At 45.0% G+C, this 27272-nt stretch overlaps 1 protein-coding gene and 1 non-coding gene across 5 annotated transcripts in view; one reads left to right on the top strand and one right to left on the bottom strand.

Annotated features, from left to right (window-relative positions):
* LOC124995993 (partitioning defective 3 homolog) overlaps nt 1-27272 on the bottom strand; it is a 336782-nt gene that overhangs the window by 234735 nt on the left and 74775 nt on the right. The gene's annotated exons all lie outside the window — the stretch shown is intronic.
* trnaw-cca lies at nt 23394-23465 on the top strand. The gene has a single exon. It is a non-coding gene; the product is annotated as a tRNA-Trp (tRNA).

Genomic DNA, 27272 nt, shown 5'->3' with positions numbered 1-27272 from the left:
AAGGAAAGTCTAATGAATGACATAGCCTATTATGGAAATGTAGGATCTTGGGTTTTATTAAGCCGCACTAAAGACAAAAAAAAAAGGCTATTGGCACGTTTAACTCTGACTAAGAAGCATTTTAAAATATATATTAAATATCATGATACAACCAATTACACCGATCGGCCACAACATTGAAACCACTGACAGGAGAAATAAATAACATTAACCACCTTGTGACAATTCAATGTTCTGCTGGGAAACCTTTGGACCTGGTATTGATGTGGATGTACCACCCACCTAGACCACAGCAATGACCCTTGATGGAGAAAACAGTTTAGACACAGCACAAGGTGTTGACCTGGCCTGATCAAGTATCTGTAGGATGATCCACAGAGGCCCCTCCCCTCCACCCATATGACAATTCTCAGAAAGTCCATGTCCATTCTCTGATGAGTCACAACTGTTTCGGAGGCACGTGGGAGACCTCCAATCCTACAATATTAGGAAGGTGTTCATAATGTTATGACTAATCGGTGTAGTTGTACGTGGTGTTCCTACTCTCCAGAAATGAAGCTGAGTGCATTCACATTTCATAGAGCACCACCACGAGAGGTGTGTAGTAATATCCAAGTCTCTGCTACCGGGAAGAGAAATACAAGCAGTACTGGGCTGAAGGGAATAAACACTGGAACACCTGTAATTGTTATTACACTCCCATCGCCTTGTTACCATATCCCTACCTGTCTTCTAGCGAAGCAGCTGCCAGTGTTGTGCCACTAAGCCCGTCAGCTTGTCAATCAGCATGTCAGGTGCTCAGCTTGACTGCTAATTAGCCAGTAAATGCATCAGCTAATGGGTAAGTAATCCAACTGGTCCAGTCAGTCAGCACATCAGCTGGTGTATTACCGTGCGCTCTGCGCGTCAGCTACCAGTATACCAATGAGATATGAGCCAAAATAAAAAGAAAGGATTCATGCAGCCAGTAAGCCAACTAGTGACCCGGTCAACCAGCCAGCAAGGAGGTAGCCAAGTGGAGCTAAACGAGCCGCTGCTGGCACTGAACGGAGCACGGAGACGGATCCAACACCCGAAACACACACATGTACATACACACGCATGCACACAACTAGCCAGTGGGGACAGCACTGTCATTATCTGCCATCTGCAGGCCTGAGTGGCCTTAGCCTGGAGGGGAGAGGAAGCGAAGAGGGGGGAGAGGATGCCCGTCCTTATGTGTGTGTGTGTGTGTGTGCCTTTGCAGGGGAGCAAACGCACACAATGTGAGAAGTCGCGCTTTTTAACTAACACACTGAAATGCTCAGGGAGACAACAAAGAAGGGAATGCACAGGCCACGGTTTGGAACAGAATAAACTGTAAACCTAAGCGTGTTCGACTAGGAAAGAGCAATACGACGGTGCGTCCAACAAGAACAGACGGAGCACTATCACAAGTGTATTTGTGTGGATCTCATGTTGTAGAAGTATAGAAGTAGCTGTGATTGTTGCATCTTGTATTGTTTCTGTGCTGCTTGTGTCAAGTTAAGAACCTATATGAGCTCATGGCTGAATCTATAAAGGCAGGTCCTTTGCATCTCTCTCTCCCTCTCTGGTTCCACCTACCTGCAGCCACGCCTGATCCTTGGTATGTCCATTTCATTTGTCCATTAATCTACACAGATCAGCCAAAACATTAAAATATCCTTTTCTGTCCCTGGTTTTAATGTTGTGGCTGATCGGTGCGAAGGATATCACTGACCATCTTGCAATGATTCAGTGTTCTGCTGGTGAAGTAACACTAACAACACCACAGGACACCTTCAGAAGACCCATGTCTATTCTCTGATGAGCCTCAACTGTTGTGGAGGCAACACAATATTAGGAAGGTGGTCACAATGCACATTCTGATGCTATGTTAGATATAACATTGACTTGATATTAGAACCAGGTATGATGATCCCAAACATTTTCCATCCTCGTAACTGTTGCATTTTCTTACAATCTTCTGGAATATGTCCATTACAATACTTTCTGCTCCAAGTACGCCCAATTATTAATAATATATTTAGATGTGCATACAGTTGTACATGAAGGATCGAAGTGTGGGGTGGTTTGTAAGAGAAGAAACTTTAAGCCGGGCATGCAAAATGTAAGGCGGTGCTGCCTGAGGAATATAAAAACCGCCAAGAAAACTCAGCACAGAAGCTTCAGACTCAAGGACACAGGCTGCTGAGATTTTGAGTGTTTTTCTGCTGCTACTTCCTCTCCCTGCTGTTTCTGCGGCTGTAGCCGAGCGCATCACTTCACAGAGCTCAGCACCTCCACGGCTGGTACGGCTCAGGCTGTGGAGAAGTGTGCGCGCGCGCATGTGTGTGTGTGTGTGTGTTAAGATGTTTTGCAGTCATGTAGAAGCTGAATTACATCCATGAGTTTGAAGGAAGACGCGCGGGGACACGTGCAGATTTCCCAGAAGCTGCTGCAGTTTTGAAGAGGGAAGAGAAGACACGAAGACGAACTTATCAGTTATTCTGCCAAAGCTGCGCCGGGTGTATTTGGGATGATGGGTTCTCATTTTGTGCTGTCAGAAACCGAACAGGTCAGCACTCTATTTGTCAAAAATAAACAAATACTGACAGCTCCTCGTTGTTTCATAAACACCGTCGGATGAAACATTGACATCTCAAATCTCAATGTATCCGTGTTGGCTGCGAAAAAAAACAAAAAAACTCAACTGACAAATACACTGTCTCGCAAACCTCACGAATGCTCATCCAAATTGCAAACGAAACCCTTGATTCGAACACAAGACGGTATAAAAGGGTCAGCCTTGATCATAAAGGTGAGACATCTCACCCAGTCTCTTTGTTCCGTCTCCTAATAACCTTTTGGAGGAGAGGACCGTCTCTCACTTCCAACTGTTCTTTCCAACTGCTGCTGGTTGGTGTCTTTGCAAGGCAGCTTGTGCCCTCTAGTGCATGTCACACTCCAAGTGTCTTAACAACTAACTGCTCTCTCTCTTTCTCGCACGGCACTGGCGTTTGGAGACAAGTGTGCTCATGACATGTGATCCTTTCACTCAAGTACGGCAGCATATTTAGCAGTAAAATCATATTTCATACACACGTATGTGTTGTTTTTTTCCCCCACACACGTCACCAGCGGGTTCGCCCGATGCGCCTCCTCGCTAAAGAGCAATCAATCCATGACTTGGTAGCGCTCCGGTGTTAAAATGGTCAGTAACTCAAACAAATGTATCTGCACACTTAGCGTAAGAGAAGGGACGCGAGGACACAGGGGCGCCCCACCCCGTGCGTAATGGTGGGTTACACGACGGGGTGGGGGTGCATGTCTGGGGAGTGCTGCTGAACTCCCGTAACCTCAATTATTCAGCATTAGGCCCTGCTATTGATTTCCTGTTGGATCGACTTACCGAGTCCAGAGAGTTGGGAACGGTGACACGCTATAGCCTTCCCTGGGAGGGATCTTTAAGAATGGACGGATGGATGGGAGTCTGTTAGGGAGGGAGCGAAAACAGATACAGATCCGAGGGAGGGGGGGCGAGGAGGGTGTAATTAAAGATACCCCTTATCAAGGCTTTGATAAATGAAGATGTCACAGCGCGTGGGCTAGTTAGTTAGCGGGACGCGGGCGCACTGGTTTGACGACCTTGGGGAGAGAGGGTGACGGTGCACAGAGAGGCTACGGGGTTCCCATGACTGGGGCTCCTGCTTAGGGAGGAACAATATTTATGTTTGAAAGGAAAGCTCTGTTGCTGTCAGCTATGTGTGGGAAGACTAATTGTCTGAGGTTACGCGGTATTATTGCTGGTGCTGAGGTTGCGTGGGAGTTGGGCCACTCTCTCAAGCATTCATCAGTGCCCATGCCATCCTGGGTGAAAACAAATACCATGCCCACGCCAGGCAAAGCCAACCTCGGTATTTGTCACACTTACCAGGACCGCCGGCCGCCCCGCTGCACGAAAACAAACAAAATCATCATTTGTGATTTGCGGCAGAAGGAATGAACGGCGTTCTCTTTCACAGTCTGAACGTGGAACGCTGGTCTGTGTCCTGTACCTGGCGGCGTGGCCAGACGTGGGTCGGGTTCCAAATAAAGCAGATGGCAAGAGTTGCCTTTCTGCAGTTTCTCCTTGGCCCAACCTTGAGAAGCTGTGCTGGGCCGAGCAGAGCGGAGCGCTGATCTGGGCTGAACAGGTTTGGAGGCTGACAACTGGAGGGGGGGGGCAAATCTGCGGCCCCGTAGCCTCGCAGAGGGTACGTTAAATCAGGGTAGCTTAGTAGGATCAGAGGTCTCAGGAGGAGTGAGGGTGGAGGTGCAATTATGTTTTTCGACTTAGACCTAGTGTTGAATTTTAAAACCTAACTTCTCTTAAATATCCTTCAAGGGACTGTAAATGATTGCGATGCATAATAAACTTGTAAATGTTAATGAATCAGGAAAAGGAACCCTTGATGTTATGATTATGTTAATTTAGTGACCTTTCTTATTTAAAGAGTATGGCACTTGTTTCAAATGATCTTTAACATTATCAGTGGAGCCCGGAACATGTGAGCTAAGCCTCTGGGCCATTGTATCTCTACTGGCACTTCATTCATTTCCATCTAGGAGTTAAAAGAGGTACTGGCGAGCTGATGATGTTGGAGCCCGGCTACAGGATTATTGTGACCAAGAAGAGTTTTGCCTTGAGATGGGTTAGTGTGTGAACAAACTCCAAAAAAGGAGCACCACCAACTGGTGAAAAGGGGGGGTATATGTTAGCTTCTTGATGTTTTAGCTGTGTATGGTACCCTAGAGGGCAAAGAAGAAATGATTCCTTCGTCTCGAGCATAGATGAAAAGAGGTGCATTTTGTCAAATGTGAATCAGAGAGAGAAATAACAAAACACTTGGTGCACTGACACAAAATGAACCGCAATCTTACAGTTTGACTGATGGACTGGAGAGGGTGGCGGAGGCGTGTTTGCTGGGGTGTGCGTTGGTTGAGGCTGGATCAGGGGTGAACGGGGTGTGATTGGGGTCTTGGCAGTGAGCAGTTACGTGTGGGCGATTGGGCTCCGCCTCCTAATCAAGGCTTAATTGGCACTGCTGATGACAAGTTCAAGCCGTAGGGCAGACCACAGTGCCTGTTTACTGCCGTCTCCTCTTTTTACTGCGAAAATTTAAAGCGGTGCGCTAACTGTCTCCAGACAGACAGATGTCTACATCGCTGCTACGGTGTCGTGTCGGCGAATATCTGCATGTACTTGTAGTGGTGTGCGTCAACCTCCATCCATACCTGTCAAAGTCTGCTTTATAGCGTTATATTTTGGCAACACAGACGCGAGACAATTTATCGGTGGTATTTTACTGTAGTTGTCAGTCAAAGACCCTATAATTACAAGAAGTTACACAAATCATCCGAATGTCGTCAGTAAGGTCATTGTAGAGACTAGCTGACAAGACTTGGCCCAGAGTTTGAGATTTATCAAATAGTTATGAGAGCAGCAGCCTGCAGGCAAGACTCATTTGGGTACACCACACTTTACTCGAGCAGAACTTGTAGCATAAAAAAAAAAAAAAACATCCAACTGTTCAGGCTCGCCAAGAACTCTGAGGATTTTTACATAACACCAAAAAGACTTTTAGCCGTGGGATGAAGAGGGAGATAAAGAGAGGTAGATGGAACGGTAAAATAAAGATCTGCACTTCACAAGATGGCAGCGCTCGACTCGCGCGCGGTGGTATGAATGTAAATCAGCTGCCGGATCGTGCTGTCAGACACTGTCAGGGGTGGAGAGAAAAAGGCTCTGAACCTCTCTCTCCCATCCACAACCTGAGAATCAACACATTTTTTTTTTCCAGCGACTGTCTGTCCAAACGTAATCTTTTCAGTTTTGGCTCTCACTCTGCTCTCTGTTGTCTCTGCCTATCACACAGATTTATCTCCAGGTGTCTCTGTGTTTCTTCACTCTGTCTTATTAAAAAAGGGGGGGGGGGGGGGACCGTAACCGCATGCCTCCTCCACTGCACTGTACCGTTTGCTTATCATCTTGAAATATCTCGTTTCACAAATCATGTATATCAACTGGCCAATCTCGAAGGAGGTGACTTGTGTGAGCTTCAAGTCTTTGAAAACTGTATTGTGTGACTGTCTCCACTGAGGCCCCTAGAGCTCATTTGAAGTGCTGTTAGACCAAAACTAACAAGGTGTTTCTTCACACTACACTTCTCAACTTGCTATGGGGCATGGCTATGTGGATGGCGCCTAAATTACAGAGGGTTAGGATACAGGCTCAGGAATTCCATGGAGTTATGGCTTGTGTTTAGGGTTGACGTTATCGCTTCAAGGTACAAATGAATCATTAAAGACTAATCAATTGGGAAGTTTGGCCTACACCTCATCATTGTAAGACAGGGGTCATATAAATGGTCCTGGTAACCAAATCCCAACGTTGGAAAAAAAGAAAAAGAGATGTTTGTACAGACTTCATCCGTCCCCAACGCCGAGGCAAGAAGTGTTTCTGGCCAGAGCAACACTAGCCTGCTCTGTGCCACCACCAAGCCAACACCAGCTGGAGATCCAGCTTCCCCTGCGCTGCACACAGCTGCAAATTCCCCCCAGAGCCCGCTCAAAGCCTCCTTTGGAAAGTGGAACATGCAACAGGAGCCAAAATGTCAGTTGCTCTAGCAGGTGGAAAACTGATCTGTGTAAAAGTAAAAAAAAATAATAATAAAAAAAAAAAAAAAGGCCTTGGCAAGCGGGTAAGCCACCAGCGTCTTGAGATGCAACAAAAAGAACATAAGCTCCCCGAACAGAATGTGTGTAAGCTGCAGCTTTTAAGAAACAGAATCAGCAGATTTCTCAGCAGGGAAACAGCAAGTTCTGACACTCAGTGACACTTGTTAAGACTATGTAAAACTTGTCCACGCTCTGCAGAAGCTAGAGAGAACATAGTTTCTGTGAACAAAATCTTTTTGTCGATATTAAAAGAACTAAATATCCAATAAGTCCAAGATTTTACAACTTTTCTGTTGTGTTACATCAAACTCTGAGTTCCTGGTCAGCAGCTCTCCAAATGAAACTTCTAGATTGAAGTTTATTGGAAGATTAACTGAGGAGACGCTGAACTGAGATGTTGTTTGGTTATGTTTCAGCTGTGTTTTGTCACAGCAGAAAAAATGTTTTATTTCAACTTCTGCTGTGGGGTGGATACGTTTAAAGCTATGGACCAGTAACAGATCCCAGATTTGGTATTTGGAAGATCTAACAGCTATCACTGCCCAAACATTGTCCATAGTAGTGCCTTCTAAAAGACACCTCTGTAATGTAATGTCAGCCATCTCACAGTTAAGTAAATCAGGTCAGGTTGAAAGAGCGTTTCCTTGGCTCTGCACTCTAAATTGTCACGAGTGGAAAGGAAGAGAGACTCAAGAGATCTTGCCAGTTGCATGAGCTGTGTGACCATGTTTCCAGCAATAACGCATGATTTATACAAGGTTCCATGCATTAATTGTGTACCAAGGGATGCGAGTGACTTCGGAAACCACAAAAGAGTGACAAACCCATGGAATAATGATGTTTTCTTTACTTAGAATGAGCTACATGTGGGTTCAGACATACAGCTGTCCGTGGAAAATCTGATAAGCAGCTGTCAATGTAAAACGTACTTTTAGGGTTTAAGTTCATGTTACAATAAAAATTCCTTTGATATAGTGAAGGCGAATGAGTCGGACAAAAAGCACTAGCTTGGAGGTTGAAAGGAACATGTGTGTTTTTGTGGTACATCGTGAATGCATGTCTTTTTTCCAGGCCCACCTAAGGGACTACATTAGCCAGAACACCTCTAAACAAGGCATGACAGCAAGCCACGCCACACCGTGCTATTTATGTGCCACATGCACCGTCCTAATTCACCTTTCTCCTGCTTGTCTCCTGTTAGCAGTCCTTCAAACCAATTAACACCTAGACAACCATTCAGGTCTGATTCCTAGCGGCTGGATGCAATTAGAAGAAGGAAACATGGCCACTTATAGCAGGAAGGGGATTTAAGACACTGAGCTGGGAATTGAGACTACTGTTGGTTAGCCTAATGATTGGGAAGTAGACAGTGGTTTTTGGTAATTGTGAGTGAAAATCCATGGTAAGGGGAGTGCCTGCTAATTCCTTCCCACTATTCAAACTTGGAAAAATCCTTTTCCCAAAGTTTGGAGAAGAACGATGAAATATGGAAATACAAAAAAGAAAAATGTGGTATAATTGTCATGCGTGCTGTTTTATAATCGTTTTTAAGGCTCCCATGGGAGACAGCGGCAATGGCGGCGCTGTACTCTGATCTCCAAAGGCCCCACCTCGTCCAGATTATCGCAACGTGGGACTGGCGCCAGCGGTTTCGGCTTGGCTCGGGTTCCCAGCGTTGCCCCCTTCAGCGCAGTTATGTCGGGCGCATGTTGCGGTGCTCATTAGCACCAAAGCAAAGACAATTCACTGCTGGCCTGAATCGCGACCGCCGACCAAGATCTGAAAATGTGTTCTGGAAATATTACAGTGGGCTGCGCAGCACGCCACTTTGCGGAGGGTCTTTGAAGACAAAGTGAAATCTCACATCTGTGGCGAAGGTTTTTTACCTCAAACACATTCCATTTTATAGGGAATGTCTCCTTGTTTTGAGCTGTTTTCAACACGGAAAGAGGTTTTAGACTGAGATGATGAGAGACTTGTGCAGTGGTGGCGTTCAGTAGTAGCCCAGTTCAATCAAGGTTTGTCACCCGTCGAACAAGTTTTAATCACATACAAATACCCTCTACAGTTAGATTGATGGCTGATATGAGACAGGGTTCCCTCTCATGCCCACTTTGACTGGATAAAAATAAAAACTCAAGAAATCCCGCAGGTCTGTATACTCATTTCTTCCAACAAGAAGGCGACATCAGACATGTGGCGGCATTGAGCTGGGTCTTCCCGTTTCCCTCTGAGGGCTGTAAATTATTCATTCCAACCAGAGGCCCATACATACAGCTTAACTATATGATGGCCTAATGAGGGCTATTGATCGAATAATTGATTGCTTTATGCATAGCCTAACTGACTGTCCACTGATCCATTTGGGCAGCTCATTACTTAATATGCATTATTCAGAGCTAACCACTAACCAGTGGAGACTGCAGTATCATTTGAGGACTGAATGTCAACAAGAATATAATAGCAGAGTCAGGGCCACATCAAAGCCTCAATGACTCTTTCAGTGCAGGGCATAAACAAACTGCAGCGGAGTGGTAAGAGCAATACAACTGCCAGGAACGATTTGTCAGTTAACGACGCAAGGTCAGTAAGGTCTTACATTTATCCAAGCTGTTATTACTCCATTCTCAAATGGTACCCTTGACTATAATGCCTCCTTTTCCCTATATCATTTGTATTTATAGATATTGTTTTTGCTCTGTTCTTTTATCCATCTTCTCTGGTGTTTAAGTCCAATAAAAATCAACAGTTCCAGTCAGGGAGACCCTCGACCTTCAAAACTTTGCTTTTCAAAAAAAAAAAAAAAAAAATGCAACTGCACTGTGTTTGGCCTCCTTGTTGGAGAGGCATCAAATAATGGACCGTTTGAGTTTTTCCCACAGATGTAGAGGTGAACCACAACACTCTCCTCCACTTTCCTCCTCGTCTGGTAACAGAACCCAAGAGGAGCCCCTCCAGAGAGTGCTTTAGAAGACACAAATTACCAAACGCCCACATACTGACTCTGACCTGTGCTGGCTTTCTGGCTCAACTATGAGGTCTTTGGTTGCAACACAGCTGGCTGGCCCAGAAATACCGCTTGGACTGTACCATTATGTTCACTTTGCATCCTTCCTGTGAGTGATGGTTCAAGAAAACACTCAATATGCAGTGAAAATATTGCCTCTCGACTATAAATCCATGATAGCAGCACACTACAATGGAGCCTGCTGTCTAACTGAATAACAAGATGGGGCTATGAACTGGTTCCTTGGCCTACTTTCTCCTATCTTTTTTTTTTTTTTCTATTTTCTGGTGTGCTTCCTCTCCAGAGCCAACCATGTGCGCTGACCATTTGACAGAGATGACAGGAGTGTGATGCCCACCATGCCTTTCTTTTCAATAAAACAGCACTCTGAGGTCTCTCTGAGATCTGTTTCTGAGAACCATACAAAGTCAGGATGAGGAGTGTAAGTAGAAGGGAGAAAGACGAAGCTGAGAGCATACAAATCAACTTCCTGGAAAAAGCAACAGCAGCGGCGCCTACTCCATGTGGAATGGGACACCGGGGGCTAACTAGCTAAGTTCATTTAGGGGTCATCACAGTGTGGACAGTTAAATGTACACTTCTTAGTCTGGCTTGACTTCATCCATATCAGAACCAACTTCTAACTGTAGATGCTAGTTCATTTTTGTTGTTTGTTTTTTACATTCACTACATTTTCCTATTTATTTACTTATGGTAAATTATCTTATGTGTTATTTGAGATAGATTTAAAACATAAAAACTGTCAATTTAGTTCATTCCTCTTAGAGAGGTTTATGGACAAATGGCCCTTTTTCATCAACAGCTGAGACAGTAATAATGCAGCAATACTTCATGCATCCATGGCACACATGCACACAATAAAGGAGAACATGATCGTGAAGGGACAAATGAACCCCTCAGATCTGCAAAAGTTGTCAGTGATTTGAGAGGGCATTGCTGTGAGTGGTTTTTAAAAATTTACTTTTTTTTCTTTTTTTTTTTACTTTTCTGGAACAGACCATGTATGCGAGGTCCAATACCTGGATGCCTGGATCTCACAAAGGATTGTTGGGGTCATGGGAAAGTAACAGTTTGGCCTTTAGGTGATTCCACTGGGATGGGAGTTAAATGTCCCCATTCATTGGCAGTTCACATTGCTTCTCCTAATTAAAACCAAGCAGAATGTCGTCCAGTTTTGCGATCCATTTCCAATTCTAATTTGGCCCACGTGTTTTGTAGAAATATTTTTGGCAATTGATAACAAAATAGTAATTGTCCAGCAAAATGGCACCAGTAGAATGGCGAAATGGCAGTTCAGGAAGCATAATCGAACCAAGCTGCTGATATTCATTTGCCCTTCTGTGCAGTCAAAGACTTAACTGTTGGTTTCCTGCCAGTCCCTTACATTTTGGTTCAGAAACAGACACACAGGACACTCACAACAAGTACCTGGAACCATTCCCAAGTACCGGCGTCCTTTATGAGCCATGTTATCCACAGTCCTCCGGGGTCAACTCATACACCAGGTAAAGGTTTTGTCACTAATGGGGCTCTGTGAGTGCCAGGGTACCAGACCTGTGAATCCCCCAGAGAGGCATCAGTCTGGAGGACTCAAGTCTCTAATTGGGGGAGCCCATGTACATAAATGACAAATTATGACCTATAAATGAGAATTTATGTGACCATTAGACGTGCCGGGTGATCCCGGCAGAGATGGAGAAGGCCCTCATTAGCTATGCATTTAGAATGCTTGGCTCTGCCTAATTAGCCTGATGATATGCAGGCTACAGACATTTTCTTGTTTTCCACCCACCCTCAAACATTTCGGGCTTGTTATTTTGTGCACTTTCCGGCACAATTAGAGGGCGCAAAGAACTGTTTGGGCTATAACTTTATTTATGTGTGAAAAGGTCAAAAAACAAGGAATCAACTTAGGAGTCGCCCGTTATTGTTGTGTGACAGGAATCCAACTTCAACAGCTTTATGAGCCAAGCCTCACTTTGTCACCCCGAGAGTGGATGAAGAGTATATTTACAAAATATTAAAAAAAATAAAAAGCCTTGCTTTGATATGACCATGGGGAAGGGATATGCCAAAAAAAAAAAAAATCAATGCGGCCGTCCGAAGGCCTTCAGCCGAACGTTAATATCAGGGAGATTGATCGGTGTGATTAGGGATTTGAAGGCAGACTCAAATATTTGCACATGAAGTGGCAGCATTAGTGCTATGATATTGAGTGTTGGTGGTGAGAGGGGAGACGTCGTGGGAGGAGGGAACGTAGAACTGGAGAGAAAGGAGGCGATAGAGACAAAGAGCGTGTGATTATGTAGTGCCTGTTTTTATGAGCGTCCATATGTTGGTATTTATGTAGTATTGTGTTTGAAAGTGAAATGTTTCATTTGATCATAAATAATGGTCAGTATGATTGAGAGTTTTAGTTTTTAGGGAATTGCATACCACTTTGGACATATTGTTTCTGACCCAAATTATCTCCAAGGTTAATGAGTTGAGCTTAATTGAATTGAGATGTAGCATTGGACCAAGTGTATGCATGTGGCTGAAAAAATTCACTTTCAGACCAAAGTGTTCTGGGGAACTTCCTCTCAGGCCTTTTTTCTTTTTTGCAGCTGGACTACCAATAAAAACGGACGTAATAACATGCAGTTCATATAGCACATATGAATTCCAGTAAACGCAGCATACTATGACACACAACAACTTATGTACATCGTATATATCACATACAGGCTCAATGAAGCCTAGACTTCACTGTGCCTATAATACCATATGTTTTTAAAAATATTCCTTCACGTGTTTGACTAACTATTGTACACTTATGTTCCCCTTGTGCTGGGGAACGTACTTACCCCAAAGGACTTCAAAAGTAGATTTCTGCATCAAATCAAAGTCATAGGTACGCCACTGCTGCATACCTTAAACTATGCCCTACATATAACCTACGTTTCTGTTGACATCTCTCAGGGACCAGACAAGCTTAGAGAATCCACCCTCCTCCTGCCTCATTCAGTTCACAGGTAGAACACCCTTTCATGTCTGTCATATCTAGAAACCAAACTCCTGTTCTCAGTTCTCGCAGCGAAGACGCAGAAAAAAGATATTCTCTCAACTGTTAAAGGAAGTTTGAGAAAAATATCTTGCCTGAGAGTGCCTAAAGAACGACAGGGAGAGTGTATTTGATAATCTCCTTTATCTCATTTGGTTTTGCCCGATAAGTTCAGTGAAGGTTGTGTCTTTTCCGGACAAAGCACGACACACTTTGCACAACTAACTGGTGAAGACGGACGAAACACCTAAGTGATCTAAAAGGTAGGGTGTTGTCTGAATGGGCAGAAGTGCAACATGTAACAAAACCTACCCAGATAAAATAAATAAATAACATTCAGTGACTACCATTACAGTGCTTTCCCACGTGAACCCAAAAATCAAAAGCATGCAAACTGTAAATATATTCAACCAAACTCCAGTCCAGGCCGGAGCAGCCAAACAGTCACAATACGAGGTGGACGAGGGAGCCTTTCTCCATCTCCACTGCTCTCTCTTCCTCTCCACTTCCTCTTGTTTCTCTCTTTCTCCGTCTAACAATGCCAGACTGTTATTTCTCTTCGAGGGGGCTGCTTGAGCTCCCATCGGGCATGAGGGCAGCAGGGAGGAGATGGAAGCGGTGACCGTGCGAGACGGCGACATAGGGCCGGGCGAGCCTATTAGCGCACTTCACAGCTGGTCCTCTTTCTCCCTCCCTTTCCAACACACACACGCAAAGGTTTTCAAGAGCCTCAGCGAATTCTGCTGGCTTGAAGGAGGAGAAAGGGAAAGAAATATGGAGCTGGTTGTCCTCTGAGCTCCCATTAAAAGCTTCTTAAAAGCTGCCGGAGAGGCTGCATGAGGGGCGAGATACGACGTCCATCAATTAGAGGAAAATGAGGTGGCGGGCGACGGGTGGAGAAAAATAGCAAAAAAAAACAACTCAAGCAGCCTCAATCATGGCCAAAACAAATTGAACAGAGGGCGGCGACAATGTAATAAGATTCTTTGTCACTGCAGCTCAGGTAGGCTGAGAAAAGCTCCTCGTTTCCAACAAAGGGGTAAGAGAAACTTACAAGAATAATGTGCAACATTAACACCATCTTTCTCACATTACACCCGAGAATCCAGAGCTCACGTTAACATTGAGTTTAAAAAAAAGACAACCAAGAGTTTCAGTGACTCCTACTTTTTGGTTTATTGTTGTCTCTGAGGTACTGTTCTAATTTAGACTGAGAGGTGGCGCCGCTTTCACCCTGCTGGCATTTACTTGAGGTGTGAATGGCACTGAAATGCTTTGAATACATTACAGTTGCTTTTTTCTTCATACCTTTCACCGGTATTTTTAAAGCTTTCACTCTTTGCCACGTATCATTTTGAAATGCTAATGACACGAGGGAGACAGTTTCCCTTTCTCTCCTTTCCTCAGAAGAGTAGAAGACGTTTAACTTGGTTATAAGTGAGGCTGTAACTCTCACTTTAGTTTGGTCTCATATTGTTCTTGCATTAACTCAACAACTTCTACAATAATTACTGACAGAAGTTTGCTGTAGGTTCATCACTGGAGTGAGCTGACCTAGATTTTCTGAAATGCAAACATGCGTATCAATAACTCTGTGCATTTCCTATGTAAAAGGAAATTTTATGAAAGCAACTGCACTTTTATATACGTCTTTGTGGTGTCTCCTAGCTGCATGGGATGCATCAAGATGCTATAAAGGTGCTAATGGGCCCTTGACTCCAGAGTAAAAAACAGAGGCCTACAAAAAGTTTGTAATTCTAAAGGAACAGTAAATTGGGACTGTCCTCTTGAAAATAAACCTAGAAAAAAAAACGTGGCATGTTTGACTTAACCTTCATACACCGTTTTAAATTCTTACATTATTACAATTATGTGACCAAATATATATATAAATATAAATATTTTTTTTCAATGTTTTATTTAATTTACTTCATTCCTTATCATAAATACCAAATATTTTTATTAATTTAAGAATTTTAATACTTCATATGCCATTGGAATTGCAAATTTTTTCTTCAAACAAAAAAAAAATTGGAAATGTCCATGATTAAAACATCTTTCAGTGTATAGGAAGCTACAGCTGTATGTGTGCATCCTATTCAGTAAAGGGACAAAGAAAAGGGGAACTAGTCACATCACACTGGGCCTTTTTCACTGAAGACATGGTGGCACACCTCAGTCAAAGACTGAATTCTTGCCAAGTTCCTTCTCTCTGCAGCTTTATCTCGCTCGAGCCTTTCTCTCTCTCTCTCTCTCCAGCTCTGCTGACTCCACCTCGCTCTGACTTTGAGGCCACACTTCTCACCAACCTACTGGGATCCCTGTCTTCGCAGAATCGTATAAGACACGGCTTGTCTCCATTTGGATCCAGCGCTGACAGCCCATTCATCAACGCCGCTGCCTAACGCCGAGCACGCACTAACACACGCGGGGCTTATCGCTGCACGGAGGGAGCATCCCATAATAATATAAACAGACGCGCACCAAGAAGAAAAAAATAAATTAAACGATGATCGCTGAGATGAGAGCCGGAGAGGAGAGCAGAAGAAGTAAAGGGGGAAGAGTTTCATCAACATGTGTGTGTGTTTCTGTGTGTGTGTGCGTGGTGACGGTCTATGAGGAGAAGAGGTTTCTGAGAATGGGCAGCATGAAATAACTTACCTGGTGGATCAGAAGATTGGACACACACAGCAGGCAGCGGCAGGAAACAGCACAGGAAAAAAAGACAAAGACAAAAAGATGAGTTAATATACGCCGATCAGCCACAACATTAAAACCACTGACAAGAGAAGTGAATGACATTGACCAGGTTGTGTGTAATTCAGTGTTCTGCTGGGAAACTTTTGGACCTGGCATTCATGTGGACGTTACTTAGACGTGTAGCTCCCACTAAGACGAGACCAGACACCCCCACCACATAGCAATGACAATCCTTGATTGCAGCAGCCAGCTCAAAAAACACGAAGAACAGCACAAGGTGTTGACCTGGCCTCCAAATTCACTAGATCCCAAACTGAGCAAGTATCTTTGGGTTTATCCGCAGAGACCCCTCCCATCAACCCAAAGGACCCTCAGAAGACCCATATCCATTCTCTGATGAGTCACAACTGTTTTGGAGGCACAAGGGAGACCTACAGTATTAGGAAGGTGGTCATAATTTTATGCCGGATCAGTGCGAACACCCAACCTATGTGATGTTTGATTGTCCTGTGCAGAACAGAATAATAGTCCTCTCCTCTCCTGAAAATGGATTCAACCTGTAAGCTGTGGTAAATAAAGAGGTGGATAAACTTAAATAAAAATTTTAAAAAAGCAAAAGATAAAAAAAAAAAAAATCAGCCGTACTATCAGATAAAAGAAGAAATGTCCTACCGAGTTACCCTGACGCTTGCAAGTTGCGTACTTCATAAGCAGTTTTACAGTTTGTAAATCAAGCCAGAAAGTTTTAATGACTTTACCCGCTTATTATATGGACGCACCTGTGTGTAGACGGAGCCCAGACACAGTGCATCAGAAATCAATTTTCAATCTTGACCAACTCTTGATCTTCAATTTCTCATCCAAGAGAGGGAGTGGAGCGAGAGCGGGTAGAGGAGCATACAGCGCTGGAGTACTTATCACGCACGCACACAAATCATCAGCAATACTATTGGCAGCGAGAGCCGCGAGAGGCTGATGGAGTGGTTGTCTTGGAAACAGAGACTGGCATGGGTTATTATGAAGGAAGAGACGGAGGGCGAGGAGGGGGGGTCGGGAGCCGGGGCCACGATGCAAAGATCTGCAGCCACAGATGTGAGCGTGCGGCTATGGGGGGTGACTATAAAGAGGTTCACCTGCAGGTGAATCTACATTCTTCTTCTATTAATAATTCACATAAGACAAATAAATCAGACTGGAGGCTGAAGCTGTGTTCGCTCCTAATGGGATGTATGGTAAATACAGACTGGGAAATAGAAGGGGTAGGTAAATAAGGTGCGAGAGACTGACAGCTGCCCCCATCCTCCCCCTCTGAGTCCCCCCTTTTCTCCTCGCTTCCTGAACAGCCGTCTCCCTTCAGTGGCTCCGTTGCCCCGTGGTGATTGTTGCTGGCCTCCTTCTTCGCTCCATCTCCCTCCTCCCCCTACTCCCCCTACTCCCCCTACTCCGTCCCCTCTCCAGCTCCAGCCCAACCCCACCTCGCACAAAGAGGAGAAAACAAGTATCCAGGCAACCCGGCATCGCTTATACTGGGAGAGGAGAGGAGAGGAGAGGAGTAAAAAAAAAAAAAAAAAAAGAAAGAAAGAAAAAACCGCATTGTGATGGAACCAAGAATACAGATGAGTCCCAGAGAAGCAAGGACTGAACCGGAGCAAAAACGGGAGGGAAAGAAGGAGAGTGGGGCATCCTGTGCAGTACTGAGGAGAGTGGAGTAAAACAAGAAAAGAGAGATAAACATCAAATAAATCCTCCAAAAATAAAGGTATGCACAGGGTGGTGTAAAAGAGACAGAGTAATGCAATCAAAAGTAGAAAATTAGGGTTCTTTACTATTCTTTGCACAGTTTACTGTACACCGATCAAAACGGTCATCAGAGAATGGACATGGGCCTTTCTCTGTGGTGTCTGGAAACAGAACCTCATCAGTGGGGTCCTGTGGGTTGAGGGGAGGGGCCTCTGTGGATCATCCCACAGATACTGAGACCTAGTGAATTTGGAGGCCAGGTCAACACCTTGTGCTGTTCTTCATGTTTTATGAGTTGTTCATTGAGCTGCTCCTTGGCTGCTGCCATCAAGGAGTGTCACTGCTATGGGGTGGGGGTGTCTGATCTGGTGTAGGTGGGTGCTACATGCCTAAATAACATTCACTCCAATGCCAGGTCCAAACGTTTCCCAGCAGAACATTGAATTGTCACAAGACGCTCAGTGTTATTTACTTCTCCTGTCATAATGTTGTGGCTGATCGGTGTATCACGCGCGGATAAAGTAAGTGCTTGAATGTGAAGCCGCTCCCGACTCTCAATCCCTGACCTGCAAAAACGAAATAAATTCCTGAGTTAGAACTCGATACCAAAAGCATCGACCGTTAAAAGAAGGGAAAGCCGCGTCCTGCTGGGAACAGCCCAGCCTCCCACTGTTACTATGTATCTGAGCAGATGTAAAATTGTTGGCGAAAAATAAAGAGAGAAGAAGGAGGACGGTTGCAAAAAAAAAAAAAAAGTGCATGGCAAATTGGAAATTATGTTAATTTTCGCGTGTCTCGAGGCAATCGTGGGGGGTTCGCGCGAGGGCAAGCTGCGCGACAGATAAGGTTCCAGAAAAGAGGGTTTTCCTCGGCTCTCCAAACCCCTCAAGACACGCGGCTAGATGGCGGAGAGGGGAGGGGGAGAAGACGGATACGGGGGAGAGCAGACATAAAACGTTGTTGTTGTTGTTGTTCACTTTCATCCGTCTTTTTCTTTTTCTTTCAGCCGAGAAGTTCCACTTGCTACTTTATTCTGTGGTGAGCGCGAGGCCAAACAGTTTGCTGGTGAGGTGTGTGACGGTTCGATTGAATACAGACAATAAAACACGATGAAATCGAGGCGCTAAGAGCGAGCTTGGCCCGCTGACAGTTTGGTTTGCGGGGAGTTTGTTCACAGTTGACCGCCTGCAATCCTTTCAGCGGTGCCCTGAGGGGCGGGGGCCTTCGTTCACGCACAAACGTCACCGCTTGTTTGACTGGATGATGAGCTGCATGATGACATTTGATAGGGCCACGGCGGCTCATCCGCGAAGCCCGCTCGGATCCGTGACACCGACGACCCCCCCGTGAAATGGGATGACCGGGGCGCTCTGGCGCACTTCATCATTCACGCCGACCGGGTTCGATGTTCACTACGCAGGGCCTGGCGGAGATGGACGGCCCGCTCCGGAAACACCCCCGCGCCCACTGTACGACGGCGCCCTCCCAAACAAAGGCGGTCTGATTTGGCCGGGCCATTGTTTAAAGGCGCCGCTTGACAAAACGACACCAAATCACGTGTATGTCCGGACTGAATCCGCAATCACAGCGAGCAATCAGGAGAGAGCCGTGTTAAGACTCTGTGGGGAGCAATCTGGGCTATTTCCAAGCAGCATCTCCCGTAGCCGTGTAAGAGGGGGAGGTGGGGGGGGAGGCTTTCCACAGAGGAGCTGAGCTCATTTCAGACACATAATTGTCCTCCTCTTCCCCTACAGCCTCATTACGGCACAATTTGATTACAGGGTAGGAAACAAAGGAAGACGATGCGGTGGATGCGGGCGTGTTTGCGCCTCCGTCAACTTTAAGCGCAACCCCCTCCTCTCCCCTCCCTCCCGCTGAAAGTGCGCTTGACTTTAAGCAAGTCGGGTACAAGTGCGACTCTGTGAAAACATGGTCTGCGTTCATCCCAGGTGAAATTGGATGTCACGTCCGTTCGGGCGTCGCAATGTAAACGCGTAAAACCCTGTGGCAGGAACCTCACGGGGGCCTAACGCGGCTGTTACTGAACTCTGCCTACATTCTGTGTATGACAGCGGCAGAATGAGACTTTTTCGGCTCAGTTACCGCGCCGACGAGATGCCCTCCCACCACCACACACACGCACACACACACACACACAGCTCCCGATGAGCAGATTTCATTGGCCTCTATTACTGGGTCGGGCTGCGTGTGGCAGCGGCTGTGTGTGTTTGACTAGGCAATAAGCCCAGTGTCACTGTCACTTTCATCAGAAGAAACTCTCTCATTCTCACTTCTCCCCTTGTCTTTCTTTCTCTCTCTCGGGCGGCTTTGGATAAAACCACAGGCACAGAGAGGGAACTAGACTGTACCAATGAGAGAGGAGCACAGGGGGCGAGCATTAGGACACTGTAGCTGTAAACACATGCGATAATATAATAACATAGAATAATTAGAAATATATGTATAATGCCCATTAAACATTGATATCATCAGTATCACTCAATACAAAGATCAGAATCTTGTACACAAGTTTTCAAATTGTATTAAGATAAAAATTAAAGTTGAAAGGAATGTTAGAGGTACTACTTCTGTTCTGAATTGAAGTCAATTCCCGTCACAGATTTCTCATTAGATATCTTCAGTTTTTCTTGGCTGCGTGATGGTCTGGAGACCAGCACCGAAACCAACCCAGCGATACACCCGGCCTGTTTGTTATTTCAGCTTTAAAGATTCAAGGCTTCATGTGTTGCACTGGCTCACATGCGAAGCGGCGCTGCGGACGGACTGCACGCCACCGATTCTATCTGACTAAATAAGTAATATAATAAACAGTAAGACGAATCTTTTGGGCTACCGCGACTCAAGGAGCACGAGAGGTTCTACAAAGATCTTTACGCAGCAGCTTGGAGTGTGCAATTTATTTCTGAGGACGTGGATTCGGCCGCTGTTGAATCTATCACACTCGAGGGTGTGGACGGCGCCGCGCTGGTGAGCACGCGGGGCGACAGGCGGGGGAGCGTGTGCATGTAATCTGAGGAAAAAACTGTTGCATGCGCACCAAAAGATGAATTAAAAGCGTGAGAATACAACCAAATTTATGGGAAGGCAAGTGCAATGCTAATCTGAAATGTGTGCGACACTGATTTAACCTGGTCTGAACCACAGACTGTATAATAAGATGGGTCGGAATTAGTGCAGCGACAAACACTTAATTAGAAAAGATAAGATTTAAGCCATTAGAGGCCACGTTGAGAAAGATGTACTTTACTATGTTTTGCCAGTAATTAGCATGTATACTAGAGTAATCCAGTGGCTTGTCCTGATTGTAAGTGGAAATGCAGCGGTTTGATTTATCTGTTAAAGTTGCTCGCATCGGTTTTAATGGTCTGCTTATAACTTGTAAACGCAAGGAAAGCTCTTACTATTCTTACGGATGAGAAAGACACAGTGCCAGCTCCCAGGCAGCTGCTGCGTTTCCAATGCCCCTAGAAATGCAGAAAAACCTATATATCGCAATACAAAATGCAGAAATATGGAAATGAAATTTCGAAAAACCTCTCAAATGTCGCCAAAACACTTTTACACTCCCATGAGGTGTTTTTTCCAGACGTATCGATACTGGCCATGTGAGCAGTTCATTTCCTCAAAGTCAAGTCTTGCGTGACAAGAATTTAAGAGAATTATGGGATGTTATGTTATTATGGGATATCGCGAAAGGTACTTTACAAGAGTCGCAACTCATTTGCAAAACACCTTTCAATGAAAACACATGCAAAGCGTAATTGTACTTTATCAAAATTTCAGAAATATTACATTTAAAAAAAAAAGAAAAAAGGTTTGTCAAGATCAAGAATCAGACAAAAGTCAATGTATTAGTCCAAATACTGAGGCTGCCGTGTTGTTTTGAAGCCTACAAACTGGTTGAACGTTTCTGTTGAGATGCTGGCCCTCAGCTGTTGCGCTACTCTGGTGGGCCGTTTCTATATTTACAAAGCATCTTATTGGATTCTCCGTTTAACTCATTCCCACACAAATTGTGTCATTTTCTGTATTTTTCCCAAATGTCTGGCCATCGCAATTAGAAACGAGGATGTGTTATGTAAGGTTTGTGGACCATAAACCCATTTTATCAGCTTAAAACAGCGGCAGCTTATCACTGAGCATCTAAGGAGGGAAACACGTCACCACACACTAGATCTATTTGCTCTATCTTTCCATAGAGCTTGAATAATAAACCCTTTTCAAACTGTCTCGCTGCCAATTGAAGTTCTCAATGTGCAAAAAAACTGCCTGGTGCCGCTTCGACATTTAGTTTATGGAGTCGCCAAAGTGCCATCAGTGATGAAAACGCAAGCAGGCAGAGTGTCATTCTAATAAGCCCGAGTTATTGCTTCCCTGCTCCCTAAATATGACAAGAAACTCAACCTTTTCATTGTGCAAAATGCGCCTCTTAAATAAACGAGCGGCAGTAATATTTCCAGCGCTTTTCTTATTCCGTCCCATCCCCTCTCATCATCGGTCCTTGTCCGGCTCCATTAGAGCTGTTTCATATCGGGGAATAACAATATCTCAGTCACTGTGCGGCTCGCTGTGTGTGCCGCCGCAGAGCTAATCAATCTGCGGCCTGTCCCTCCACAGGTGGACTGATCGGCCGGCATTATTCTCCAGTCAATTACCCCTGGTGAGAGAGGCAGGAGGTAGAATGACAAAGGACGCTGATGAATGCCACTCAGGGCTCAATTTAGCTAGCCAGGTCGGCGTTCCTAAGCTGGCAGTAAGACAATTGGGTTGTCTAATAGGTATTTATATGAGCCCTCCTCCAGCAGCAAGCTATTTGTTACAGAGAGAGGTTACTGCATGAATGGACTATTTACCTATGATGTGATAGTTTGCATAAGGACGTGGGAGGGCCACCGCGTTAATGATGGATGCTTGCGCATCTGAATAAATCCGTCTAATCATTTTCTAAATGCATATTCATCTCCTGCCTTGAAACATGATCAGGAGCAACCAAATAACTGCCACTACCTATGGCTAAAAAATCACATCTGCCTCATTAAAACTCTCAGCGCGCGCAGAAGCGGGCGGTAACGAGAGCCGCCGAACGTCTTTAACACACCACGATGTTCCGCGCACGTGCACGAGGGCGAGGATCCGTCCAGAAGCGGTGGAGCGCTTGGCCCCCGGCTAACGCCGAGGGTTTGTGGAACGGCAGACCGCAGACATGCTCCGCTGCCCCGCAGCACGGAGATGAGAAAAACACTGCAGCGCTTACACGAGATCAAAAGAGGAATGAGAAAACGAAGACGAAAAAAATATGTACTACTGAGGGGAAGAGAGAGAGAGAGAGAGAGAGAATACATAATTGTATATAGAAAAACATTTTAGTGGACAAAGTGAGACAAGACCTGGTTGAAGGGAGGCAACTGGAAAGTGATAGAATGGAAAAGAGTGATGAGAGAGCTAAATTTTAATTTTGGATGGCCTCAAATCTATAGTGCATTCAGTTCCCCAATACATTATTAACTATACTTATGATTCAGTTAATTCTGGTAAACCGGGCATCTCTCTGGAATGTAACTGGGTTAGTAAATAAACTCAACCACAGAACTTAATGTATTCTGGAAACTAAAACTTCAAATTAATGTGTAATGTGTTTCATAAAAATGCAGAAAACTGTAGTTCCAAGAATGGCCACTTGAGGCTGACTCCAAAATCAAGTCAATCCCCATTGACTTGACCATGTAAAAATAAATGTCTACAGCCTGGTATATAAAAAAAAAATGTTTCGGTCTCTACAGTCAATTTCCAAAGGACATTTTTTATTTCAATTTATAAATTTATAAAAGCTTAAAGTTATGCATAAGTAAGAGTTTGGCTGCTTTTGAGTGACAGGTCTACCGGGTTGCTATCAAAATCACTCGAGGGAACCTATCAGGGTTTGTCAGCAACATGTAAAGAGTGGACCCTAAACTGACCCTAGGTGTGAGCGTGAGTGGTTGTTGCTGGGAAAGGCTCCAGCTCCACGACCTTAGTGACTAGAAGATGAGATGTAAAGAGCGTGTAAAAAGCTTTGTTGGCTCCGCGTCCGTTTGCATTCGAGACCACGCGCTCGCTGCTAGTCCCCCGTGAACGACACCGAGTCGAAACGCACTGATCGCAGACCTTGTGGCGCAACGGTAGCGCGTCTGACTCCAGATCAGAAGGTTGCGTGTTCAAATCACGTCAGGGTCAAAACTTTTCTTATCACACTGGGAAAAACTCTGCAACAGAGCGGCTGCACATAACGAATGAGCTCCTCTCTCACCAGGTATCCCACGTTGAAATATGCAAAGCTGAGAGGATATCACAACTTACTCAGCAAAAAGTTTAATAAAGAAATATGACAAGCCATGAATTTAAACATTTAAACCCACTCTTCAATTTCACATCCATCACTCCAGAGTAAAATAATACAACAGCATCATGTCTCACTGAAGTTATTTCCTATGAAAGGAAAGATGTCTGCGTTTTTCTTTGACGTACCCTCTGTTTTCGTCTGAGACAAAGCTCTTTTGTGCGTCGTGCCGTGATAATCATTTTCACAGCCGTACCTACCAGGCACCGAGAGTGTCCACCGACCTGTAATCCCAATAACAGATGGCCGCAACTGTCCGGGGCAGTCCGAGTCCATCATCTAAATTACCGCTTTAGGCAAATGTTCTACACATAAGCGGGTTATTCGGTTACAACACCTAACCTTTAAAAGCCTTTGTGTGCACGTGTCTTCCGCTGAACGCCTCCAAAGAGACGCCGAGAGGTGGTTTTCACAAGCCCGGGCCGGGATCGGATTCCCGCACTTAATTGGGCCAGACAAAACGTACGCGCCTTTGGACCTGCCTCGTCATCCTCCGCTTCAAGCGCGGAGCAACTCGTGTTTTTCATCCCTTTCTTTTCCCGTGAAGCACATCTTTTTTTCAGGGTAGACACCGGGTACACAAACATCTACGGCAACAGGAGAGTCATTCTCTTCATGCTTGCTCCTTTGTCCCTTGTTAAGTGTTATATTTCCTCTTTTCCCGTCTCAGACGCGCCCTCCCCCATACCCATCACATCTAGCATATTAACGGTTTGACCTCCCGGCCCGCTGAAGCACTTCCTGTGGTCCACTCACAAGTAAATTTGGTTAAAACACGAGCGAAGGAACACAAAGACGTTAGTGTGTTTTGTCTTCCTAGGGTTCGGTTTTCTCTCTTTTTTTTTTTTTTTTATACACAGGACTGTGTGTGTGTGGGCGGGAGTGTATCTGCCAATAAAAACCATTACCGGAGTGCGGATGGAGCTCATTCACACACCTGGGGCCCCACTCACCGGCCGCCCTGTCAAACAAGCGTGACGTGCCCCGAACAGAGCGGCGACGCTGGGAAGTCTAAAATTAAGCACGGGGGGGGCCGCGGCGCGGTCAGGACGCACCGGCGGACGCTTGATGTGTGACAAAAGACGCGCGACGAAGGTAACCGCGCTCCGCGAACGTGACGCGGCTAAATTAAACCAGCAGCCGAATGAATGAAAATATCCGAGCGCCCGTAATTAAACTCACTTAAGTAATTAAACTTCTGCAACGCTGGCCTTCGATTGACTCGAGCGTAATAAAAACAAAAAAAACAAAAAAAACACCCACACTCCCTTCTACTAATAAAAGAAGCGCTGATTGTTGGTGAGTGTGTAAAAGCAAAGCGAGGCCATTACAAAGCAGCGACATGAATGCCTACACGAGCCACGCAGCCGTGCCCCGATGTGTTATTCCAAAATATTACACTTGTGAAATTAATTCAATAAATCACGGCAGACTAACGAGAGAGCTAGAAAAGCATATTTCATTACACGTCCAAATAGTTGGTGTGTGTGGGATAACAGGCGAGAAGTGAGGGAAAGCCGTTCCCAGAATTGAAAAACTCCCTGGATCCGGGATACAGGGCGTTGATATTTTCTTAAGTAGGCCTTGGGGATAGTTTTTGAAACCATGCTTGATGTAGGGTTTTATTTGGCTTGGAATAAAAGCCCTCCCTAGGGTTCTCCTCCTCCTATAGGCTGGTTAACCCCACCTGACACGCACACACACACACACACACACACACACACACCGAACCGAACGCTAAGTAGGTTGTGATTAATTTTCTTTGTCATCGTCTGCCCGTAAAATAAAGTCAGTCGGAGCAAATCGGGGGGCTTTCCCTCCACTCCTTTAAGTCCGCGCACTAAATCATTCATGGCTATTAAACGGTACGCGTGTGTTTAAAATCTAACGCTTGATTGTGAACCCACGCGCGGACGCGCACACAGCCAGTGCGTTCGCATAATACCGTTCCAACTATAACCTGACATTTCCTCTGTATCGCTGCTTTTTTTTTTTTTTTTTTTTTTTTTAAATGGACCTGTAAATAACCGGGAGCACAATGAGCAGCCCGCGGCCGGACGGTTAATGAATTCAATTAGTCAACGTCGGGCCGATTAAGAGGTCTGAAAAGAGGCATTGTCACGTCGCGGGTAGACAATGAGTGTGTGTGCGTGTGTGTGAGAGGAAGAGAGAGACAGAATCAATGGCTCTATCCGTCAGCCAGGCCGGGCCTCGCACTATGGGCCTCCCGTGGCATTCATCACCACGGGCCATGGAGGGCCAACCGGGGAATATGTGCGAGTGCGTGTTAGCACTTGAGGAAGTGCGCATCATTGTGTTTATGTGTGTGTGTGTGTGTGTTTTGGCTGCATTCTTGTTTGGTGCGAGTGCGCGGGAGGCCGTGTGTTTGCATACCCGCAGCTCATTATAACTCTTTGTACCAACACACTGCACGGCTCAAAGCCGGTAACGTCGCCTCTTATCTCGACAGCCGGCTGAATGCTTTGGAACTGTCAAAGGGCTCATAGATGCTTTCTCAATTAAGAGTAACCTTTATGCTGAAGGATTCACATCGCCACAAAAGCTTCCCGTCTGCTTTTACACTATGTACGACAATAGAAAATTGGAGGCGCGGTACTTGTAGCTGTCAGATGCAGAGTTTAAACGACGCAGTTATTTTTATTTTTTTTTTCTTCTTCCGCCGTCGCGGCCCCAACAGGGGATCGACCTTTTCGCTGAGACGTCTGAGCAAACAAAACAACAACAAACAAAAAAAAAGAAAGCCAAACAAAACAAAATGGCAAGTGGAAGTCGCGGTATTCTCACTGTCTGACGAGACGGTGCCAAAAGACCACGAAACAATACAGCTCCTCGGGAGCCCGCTAGAGCTAACAGAGCCTCTTCATGGGGCGACGCTAAAAACTAAATGTGTTCAGGTAACGGTGCAACGCACACACGGTGAATAATGTTCAGTGAGGAATATCCTTCACTGACGATACTTCAAGTAACTTTTACATGCTCACCTGTACAAGCTGAAGAATGCGATGTCGAAAAATTATTTCGAATCAGAACCAGAATCAGGTTCTGGTCAGATTCTGATTTAAAATAGTTTTTCTTGCCTACATATTCTTTTGTGTATAGCCTATATGTGAACATGGTAACATGTACCATGGTAAACATGGTAAGTGACTGAAATCAGTCCAACTTAAATGTAACTTAGCATAGCTTAGCTTAGCATTTACCTTAAGCACTTACCTTAACCGAAGTCAGCTCAGTTTAACTAAACTTAACCTAGCACTGCTAAGCTCAACTCAATTCAATCTAACTGTATTTAATTTAGCATAGGCTAGCTTAACTGAACTCAGCACAGTTTAACTTCACTTAACATAGCATCAGTCTAACTTAACATAGCTTAGGTTAGCTTAACTGTACTCAACTCAGTTTAACCTCACTTAGCATAGTTTAGTTTAACTCAACTCAGTTTAACTTCACTTAACTTAGCATGGCTCCAGTTAGCTTAAATGAAAACTCGGTTTAATAGAACTGAAGTTAGCATAGCTTCTATTAACTTAAATCAACTTAAAAAACAAACTTATTGGTTTTCTGCTGTTCGTCCATTGTTGAATCAGCTACTCATCGCTCATTCTTACTCTATGAAATGCAGA

The sequence above is a fragment of the Mugil cephalus genome, chromosome 18 (assembly GCF_022458985.1).
Source record: "Mugil cephalus isolate CIBA_MC_2020 chromosome 18, CIBA_Mcephalus_1.1, whole genome shotgun sequence".
NCBI classification, from domain to species: domain Eukaryota; kingdom Metazoa; phylum Chordata; class Actinopteri; order Mugiliformes; family Mugilidae; genus Mugil; species Mugil cephalus.
This window is presented reverse-complemented; position numbering and strand designations above follow the sequence as displayed.